General features: G+C 44.6%; 10 non-coding genes and 1 pseudogene across 10 annotated transcripts; all 11 read left to right on the plus strand.

Annotated features, from left to right (window-relative positions):
- The first annotated feature begins 972 nt into the window (after positions 1-972).
- LOC129115531 (5S ribosomal RNA) lies at positions 973-1,091 on the plus strand. The gene has a single exon (XR_008533125.1). It is a non-coding gene; the product is annotated as a 5S ribosomal RNA (ribosomal RNA).
- Positions 1,092-1,471: 380 nt separating this feature from the next.
- On the plus strand, positions 1,472-1,590 carry LOC129115539 (5S ribosomal RNA). The gene has a single exon (XR_008533131.1). It is a non-coding gene; the product is annotated as a 5S ribosomal RNA (ribosomal RNA).
- An 882-nt stretch (positions 1,591-2,472) lies between these two features.
- LOC129115538 (5S ribosomal RNA) lies at positions 2,473-2,580 on the plus strand (annotated as a pseudogene).
- A 369-nt stretch (positions 2,581-2,949) lies between these two features.
- On the plus strand, positions 2,950-3,068 carry LOC129115540 (5S ribosomal RNA). The gene has a single exon (XR_008533132.1). It is a non-coding gene; the product is annotated as a 5S ribosomal RNA (ribosomal RNA).
- Positions 3,069-3,447: 379 nt separating this feature from the next.
- Positions 3,448-3,566, plus strand: LOC129115541 (5S ribosomal RNA). The gene has a single exon (XR_008533133.1). It is a non-coding gene; the product is annotated as a 5S ribosomal RNA (ribosomal RNA).
- A 380-nt stretch (positions 3,567-3,946) lies between these two features.
- On the plus strand, positions 3,947-4,065 carry LOC129115542 (5S ribosomal RNA). Its single transcript, XR_008533134.1, has one exon. It is a non-coding gene; the product is annotated as a 5S ribosomal RNA (ribosomal RNA).
- Positions 4,066-5,338: 1,273 nt separating this feature from the next.
- LOC129115532 (5S ribosomal RNA) lies at positions 5,339-5,457 on the plus strand. The gene has a single exon (XR_008533126.1). It is a non-coding gene; the product is annotated as a 5S ribosomal RNA (ribosomal RNA).
- Positions 5,458-5,835: 378 nt separating this feature from the next.
- LOC129115535 (5S ribosomal RNA) lies at positions 5,836-5,954 on the plus strand. Its single transcript, XR_008533129.1, has one exon. It is a non-coding gene; the product is annotated as a 5S ribosomal RNA (ribosomal RNA).
- Positions 5,955-6,334: 380 nt separating this feature from the next.
- Positions 6,335-6,453, plus strand: LOC129115533 (5S ribosomal RNA). The gene has a single exon (XR_008533127.1). It is a non-coding gene; the product is annotated as a 5S ribosomal RNA (ribosomal RNA).
- A 380-nt stretch (positions 6,454-6,833) lies between these two features.
- Positions 6,834-6,952, plus strand: LOC129115534 (5S ribosomal RNA). Its single transcript, XR_008533128.1, has one exon. It is a non-coding gene; the product is annotated as a 5S ribosomal RNA (ribosomal RNA).
- Positions 6,953-7,926: 974 nt separating this feature from the next.
- On the plus strand, positions 7,927-8,045 carry LOC129115537 (5S ribosomal RNA). The gene has a single exon (XR_008533130.1). It is a non-coding gene; the product is annotated as a 5S ribosomal RNA (ribosomal RNA).
- Positions 8,046-8,240: the final 195 nt, after the last annotated feature.

Below are 8,240 nucleotides of genomic sequence, written 5' to 3' on the forward strand. Positions count from 1 at the left end.
GCTAGATCATCCTCACTGAGGAGACGGCGCAGGTGCTCATCCAGGCTCTGGTCATCTCCCGCCTGGACTACTGCAACTCACTACTTGCTGGAGCCCGGCGTCGGCCATCAGACCCCTGGAGCTTGTCCAGAAAGCTGCAGCACGTCTGGTGTTCAATCGCCCCAAGTTCTCTCACACAACTTCCCTTCTCCGTTCCCTACACTGGCTCCCTGTAAGAGCTCGCATCCAGTTTAAGACTCTGGTGCTAGCCTACAGGGCAGTGAAAGGAACAGCTCCTTCCTATCTCCAGGCCTTGGTCAAGCCCTACACCCCTGCCCGACCACTTCGCTCTGCTGCCTCGGGGCGACTGGTTGCCCCGTCGCTCAGAGGTCCCTGCGGCCGATCCACCCGGTCACAGCTTTTTCTGTCCTGGCCCCTCAGTGGTGGAATGAACTCCCCACTGACGTCAGGACAGCAGAGTCGCTGCCCATCTTCAGGCGCAGGCTGAAAACTCACCTCTTCAGGAAGTACTACCCGGAGCCTTCCTCGTAGCACTTATGGCACTCGTATTAGTTGCTGCACTTACTGTATTCGTATCAGTTCGCTGCACTTATTGAATTTGTATTTGTTTACTGCACTTATCCTATTCGTAGTAGTTTGTAGCACTTACTATATTCGGATTAGTCTGTTGCAATTATTGTTTTCGTAGTAATCTGCCTCTGCACTATACTTTTGCTCTGGCTTATACTTTGAGATGCTTGTTTAAGAAAGGAGATGCACTTATGACTTCTGGTGACTAGTAGTTCTCTTGAATACCTATGTTGAATACACTTCCACTACAATTGTGAACCTTATAGCCACTTTGTACATTCTGATTTGACATTTAAAAGCTGTGAGTGTGTCTGGAAATCTGCAGGCGCTCCCTGTATAGACGAAAGAGCAAAGCGTGGTGATATAGTATCTTTAAAAGGCCCTTTGGTAGGCACAATATTTGCTTACGGCCATACCACCCTGAACACGCCCGATCTCGTCTGATCTCGGAAGCTAAGCAGGGTCGGGCCTGGTCAGTACTTGGATGGGAGACCGCCTGGGAATACCAGGTGCTGTAAGCTTTTTTCACTCCTCTTTACAAAAAGCAGAGGGCGCTGCTGCTTTTTCAGTGGACACCGACAGGATGGGAAGGAAATAGCTAGATCATGACTTGCCGGTATAGAAATGACACAAATCCAGTTAAATGATGGCTTTCATCATTCCTAAGCTCATCGATCATTTTCTTTTCAATTTTATGCTAACGTATTCTACATTTCAACAGTAAATATTAATCTTTTTACTGCACTACATTTGTGATCCTTATAGCCACTTTGTACATTCTGATTTGACATTTAAAAGCTGTGAGTGTGTCTGGCAATCTGCAGGCGCTCCCTGTATAGACGAAAGAGCAAAGCATGGTGATATAGTATCTTTAAAAGGCCCTTTGGTAGGCACGATGTTTGCTTACGGCCATACCACCCTGAACACGCCCGATCTCGTCTGATCTCGGAAGCTAAGCAGGGTCGGGCCTGGTCAGTACTTGGATGGGAGACCGCCTGGGAATACCAGGTGCTGTAAGCTTTTTCACTCCTCTTTACAAAAAGCAGAGGGCGCTGCTGCTTTTTCAGTGGACACCGACAGGGTGGGAAGGAAATAGCTAGATCATGACTCACTGAGGTATAGAAATGACACAAATCCAGTTAAATGATGGCTTTCATCATTCCTAAGCTCATCGATCATTTTCTTTTCAATTTTATGCTAACGTATTCTACATTTCAACAGTAAATATTAATCCCCTGCACTACATTTGTGATCCTATAGCCACTTTGTACATTCTGATTTGACATTTAAAAGCTGTGAGTTGTCTGGCAATCCTACACTGGCTCCCTGTAAGACGCATCCAGAGCAAAGACTCTGGTGATATAGTATCTTTAAAAGGAACCCTTTTAGGCCAATATTTCTCCAGGCCTTGGTCAGCCCTACACCCTGCCCGATCACGTCTGATCTCTGCTGCCAGGGCGGGCCTGGTCAGTACTTGGCCCCGTCGCCTGGGTCCCAGGTGCGGCTTTTTTCGACTCCTCTTTACAAAAACCCGGTCGCTGCTTTTTTTGTCCTGGCCCCTCAGTGGTGGAATGAACTCCCCACTGACGTCAGGACAGCAGAGAAGGAAATAGCCCATCTTCAGGCGCAGGCTGAAAACTCAAATCTTCAGGAAATGATGGCTTTCATCATTCCTATGCTCATCGATCATTTTCTTTTCAATTTTACTGTATTCTACATTTCAACAGTAAATATTAATTTTTTACTGCACTTATCCTATTGTGATCCTTATAGCCACTTTGTACATTCTGATTTGACATTTAAAAGCTGTGAGTGTGTCTGTAATCTGCGCTCCCTGCACTATACTTTTGCAAAGCGTGGTGATATAGTATCTTTAAGAGGCCCTTTGTAGGCACAATATTTGCTTACGGCCAACCACCCTGAACACGCCCGATCTCGTGATCTCGGAAGCTAAGCAGGGTCGGGCCTGGTCAGTACTTGGATGCCTGGGAATACCAGGTGCTGTAAGCTTTTTCACTCCTCTTTACAAAAAGCAGAGGGCGCTGCTGCTTTTTCAGTGGACACCGACAGGGTGGGAAGGAAATAGCTAGATCATGACTTGCCGGTATAGAAATGACACAAATCCAGTTAAATGATGGCTTTCATCATTCCTAAGCTCATCGTTTCAATTTTATGCTAACGTATTCTACATTTCAACAGTAAATATTAATCTTTTTACTGCACTACAATTGTGAACCTTATAGCCACTTTGTACATTCTGATTTGACATTTAAAAGCTGTGAGTGTGTCTGGAAATCTGCAGGCGCTCCCTGTATAGACGAAAGAGCAAAGCGTGGTGATATAGTATCTTTAAAAGGCCCTTTGGTAGGCACAATATTTGCTTACGGCCATACCACCCTGAACACGCCCGATCTCGTCTGATCTCGGAAGCTAAGCAGGGTCGGGCCTGGTCAGTACTTGGATGGGAGACCGCCTGGGAATACCAGGTGCTGTAAGCTTTTTCACTCCTCTTTACAAAAAGCAGAGGGCGCTGCTGCTTTTTCAGTGGACACCGACAGGGTGGGAAGGAAATAGCTAGATCATGACTTGCCGGTATAGAAATGACACAAATCCAGTTAAATGATGGCTTTCATCATTCCTAAGCTCATCGATCATTTTCTTTTCAATTTTATGCTAACGTATTCTACATTTCAACAGTAAATATTAATCTTTTTACTGCACTACAATTGTGAACCTTATAGCCACTTTGTACATTCTGATTTGACATTTAAAAGCTGTGAGTGTGTCTGGAAATCTGCAGGCGCTCCCTGTATAGACGAAAGAGCAAAGCGTGGTGATATAGTATCTTTAAAAGGCCCTTTGGTAGGCACAATATTTGCTTACGGCCATACCACCCTGAACACGCCCGATCTCGTCTGATCTCGGAAGCTAAGCAGGGTCGGGCCTGGTCAGTACTTGGATGGGAGACCGCCTGGGAATACCAGGTGCTGTAAGCTTTTTTCACTCCTCTTTACAAAAAGCAGAGGGCGCTGCTGCTTTTTCAGTGGACACCGACAGGGTGGGAAGGAAATAGCTAGATCATGACTTGCCGGTATAGAAATGACACAAATCCAGTTAAATGATGGCTTTCATCATTCCTAAGCTCATCGATCATTTTCTTTTCAATTTTATGCTAACGTATTCTACATTTCAACAGTAAATATTAATCTTTTTACTGCACTACATTTGTGATCCTTATAGCCACTTTGTACATTCTGATTTGACATTTAAAAGCTGTGAGTGTGTCTGGCAATCTGCAGGCGCTCCCTGTATAGACGAAAGAGCAAAGCGTGGTGATATAGTATCTTTAAAAGGCCCTTTGGTAGGCACGATGTTTGCTTACGGCCATACCACCCTGAACACGCCCGATCTCGTCTGATCTCGGAAGCTAAGCAGGGTCGGGCCTGGTCAGTACTTGGATGGGAGACCGCCTGGGAATACCAGGTGCTGTAAGCTTTTTTCACTCCTCTTTACAAAAAGCAGAGGGCGCTGCTGCTTTTTCAGTGGACACCGACAGGGTGGGAAGGAAATAGCTAGATCATCCTCACTGAGGAGTATAGAAATGCTCATCCAGGCTGATGGTCTTTCTCCCGCCTGGACTACTGCGATCATTTTCACTTTTATGCCATCAGACCCCTGGAGCATTTCAACAGTAAATATTAATCTTTTTACCCATTTCTCTCTTATAGCCACTTTGTACATTCTGATTTGACATTTAAAAGCTGCATCCAGTTTAAGACTCTGGTGCTAGCCTACAGGGCAGTGAAAGGTGGTGATTAGTATCTCCAGGCCTTGGTCAAGCCCCACACCCCTGCCCGACCACTCGCTCTGATCTGAAGCCGGGGCGACTGGTCGGGCCTGGTCAGTACTTGGATGGAGGTCCCTGCCTGGGAATCCACCCTGTCACAGCTTTTTTTCTGTCCTGGCCCCTCAGTGGTGGAATGAACCCCACTGACGTCAGGAAGGAAATAGCTAGATCATCTTCAGGCGCAGGCTGAAAACTCACAAATCTTCAGTTAAATGATACTTTCATCATTCCTAAGCTCATCGATCATTTTCTTTTCAATTTTATGCTAACGTATTCTACATTGCTGCACTTACTGTAATTCGTATCAGCTTCGCTGCACTTATTGAATTTGTATTTGTTTACTGCACTTATCCATTCTGATTTGACATTTAAAACTATATTCGGATTAGTCTGTTGCGAAAATTATTGTTTTGATATAGTAATCTTTGCCTCTGCACTATAATTTTGCTCTGGCCTTATACCCTTTGAGATGCTTGTTTAAGAAAGGAGATGCACTTATGACTTCTGGTGACTAGTAGTTCTCTGGGAATACCCAGGTGTTGAATACACTTCCTGTTTTCACTCTCTTTGGAAAAAGCGTCTGCTTTTTAAGTGGACTGTAATGTAATGTAATGTAATGTAGATCATGACTTGCCGGTATAGAAATGACACAAATCCAGTTAAATGATGGCTTTCATCATTCCTAAGCTCATCGATCATTTTCTTTTCAATTTTATGCTAACGTATTCTACATTTCAACAGTAAATATTAATCTTTTTACTGCACTACAATTGTGAACCTTATAGCCACTTTGTACATTCTGATTTGACATTTAAAAGCTGTGAGTGTGTCTGGAAATCTGCAGGCGCTCCCTGTATAGACGAAAGAGCAAAGCGTGGTGATATAGTATCTTTAAAAGGCCCTTTGGTAGGCACAATATTTGCTTACGGCCATACCACCCTGAACACGCCCGATCTCGTCTGATCTCGGAAGCTAAGCAGGGTCGGGCCTGGTCAGTACTTGGATGGGAGACCGCCTGGGAATACCAGGTGCTGTAAGCTTTTTTCACTCCTCTTTACAAAAAGCAGAGGGCGCTGCTGCTTTTTCAGTGGACACCGACAGGGTGGGAAGGAAATAGCTAGATCATGACTTGCCGGTATAGAAATGACACAAATCCAGTTAAATGATGGCTTTCATCATTCCTAAGCTCATCGATCATTTTCTTTTCAATTTTATGCTAACGTATTCTACATTTCAACAGTAAATATTAATCTTTTTACTGCACTACAATTGTGAACCTTATAGCCACTTTGTACATTCTGATTTGACATTTAAAAGCTGTGAGTGTGTGGAAATCTGCAGGCGCTCCCTGTATAGACGAAAGAGCAAAGCGTGGTGATATAGTATCTTTAAAAGGCCCTTTGGTAGGCACAATATTTGCTTACGGCCATACCACCCTGAACACGCCTGATCTCGTCTGATCTCGGAAGCTAAGCAGGGTCGGGCCTGGTCAGTACTTGGATGGGAGACCGCCTGGGAATACCAGGTGCTGTAAGCTTTTTTCACTCCTCTTTACAAAAAGCAGAGGGCGCTGCTGCTTTTTCAGTGGACACCGACAGGGTGGGAAGGAAATAGCTAGATCATGACTTGCCGGTATAGAAATGACACAAATCCAGTTAAATGATGGCTTTCATCATTCCTAAGCTCATCGATCATTTTCTTTTCAATTTTATGCTAACGTATTCTACATTTCAACAGTAAATATTAATCTTTTTACTGCACTACATTTGTGATCCTTATAGCCACTTTGTACATTCTGATTTGACATTTAAAAGCTGTGAGTGTGTCTGGCAATCTGCAGGCGCTCCCTGTATAGACGAAAGAGCAAAGCGTGGTGATATAGTATCTTTAAAAGGCCCTTTGGTAGGCACAATATTTGCTTACGGCCATACCACCCTGAACACGCCCGATCTCGTCTGATCTCGGAAGCTAAGCAGGGTCGGGCCTGGTCAGTACTTGGATGGGAGACCGCCTGGGAATACCAGGTGCTGTAAGCTTTTTTCACTCCTCTTTACAAAAAGCAGAGGGCGCTGCTGCTTTTTCAGTGGACACCGACAGGGTGGGAAGGAAATAGCTAGATCATGACTTGCCGGTATAGAAATGACACAAATCCAGTTAAATGATGGCTTTCATCATTCCTAAGCTCATCGATCATTTTCTTTTCAATTTTATGCTAACGTATTCTACATTTCAACAGTAAATATTAATCTTTTTACTGCACTACATTTGTGATCCTTATAGCCACTTTGTACATTCTGATTTGACATTTAAAAGCTGTGAGTGTGTCTGGCAATCTGCAGGCGCTCCCTGTATAGACGAAAGAGCAAAGCGTGGTGATATAGTATCTTTAAAAGGCCCTTTGGTAGGCACGATGTTTGCTTACGGCCATACCACCCTGAACACGCCCGATCTCGTCTGATCTCGGAAGCTAAGCAGGGTCGGGCCTGGTCAGTACTTGGATGGGAGACCGCCTGGGAATACCAGGTGCTGTAAGCTTTTTCACTCCTCTTTGAGCTCGCATCCAGTTTAAGACTCTGGTGCTAGCCTACAGGGCAGTGATAGGAACAGCTCCTTCCTATCTCCAGGCCTTGGTCAAGCCCTACACCCCTGCCCGACCACTTCGCTCTGCTGCCTCGGGGCGACTGGTTGCCCCGTCGCTCAGAGGTCCCTGCGGCCGATCCACCCGGTCACAGCTTTTTTCTGTCCTGGCCCCTCAGTGGTGGAATGAACTCCCCACTGACGTCAGGACAGCAGAGTCGCTGCCCATCTTCAGGCGCAGGCTGAAAACTCACCTCTTCAGGAAGTACTACCCGGAGCCTTCCTCGTAGCACTTATGGCACTCGTATTAGTTGCTGCACTTACTGTATTTAATCAGTTCGCTGCACTTATTGAATTTGTATTTGTTTACTGCACTTATCCTATTCGTAGTAGTTTGTAGCACTTACTATATTCGGATTAGTCTGTTGCAATTATTGTTTTCGTAGTAATCTGCCTCTGCACTATACTTTTGCTCTGGCTTATACTTTGAGATGCTTGTTTAAGAAAGGAGATGCACTTATGACTTCTGGTGACTAGTAGTTCTCTTGAATACCTATGTTGAATACACTTCCTGTAAGTCGCTTTGGATAAAAGCGTCTGCTAAATGACTGTAATGTAATGTAATGTAATGTAATCATGACTTGCCGGTATAGAAATGACACAAATCCAGTTAAATGATGGCTTTCATCATTCCTAAGCTCATCGATCATTTTCTTTTCAATTTTATGCTAACGTATTCTACATTTCAACAGTAAATATTAATCTTTTTACTGCACTACAATTGTGAACCTTATAGCCACTTTGTACATTCTGATTTGACATTTAAAAGCTGTGAGTGTGTCTGGAAATCTGCAGGCGCTCCCTGTATAGACGAAAGAGCAAAGCGTGGTGATATAGTATCTTTAAAAGGCCCTTTGGTAGGCACAATATTTGCTTACGGCCATACCACCCTGAACACGCCTGATCTCGTCTGATCTCGGAAGCTAAGCAGGGTCGGGCCTGGTCAGTACTTGGATGGGAGACCGCCTGGGAATACCAGGTGCTGTAAGCTTTTTCACTCCTCTTTACAAAAAGCAGAGGGCGCTGCTGCTTTTTCAGTGGACACCGACAGGGTGGGAAGGAAATAGCTAGATCATGACTTGCCGGTATAGAAATGACACAAATCCAGTTAAATGATGGCTTTCATCATTCCTAAGCTCATCGATCATTTTCTTTTCAATTTTATGCTAACATATTCTACATTTCA

Source organism: Anoplopoma fimbria, unplaced genomic scaffold (assembly GCF_027596085.1).
Source record: "Anoplopoma fimbria isolate UVic2021 breed Golden Eagle Sablefish unplaced genomic scaffold, Afim_UVic_2022 Un_contig_7527_pilon_pilon, whole genome shotgun sequence".
In the NCBI taxonomy this organism is placed as follows: domain Eukaryota; kingdom Metazoa; phylum Chordata; class Actinopteri; order Perciformes; family Anoplopomatidae; genus Anoplopoma; species Anoplopoma fimbria.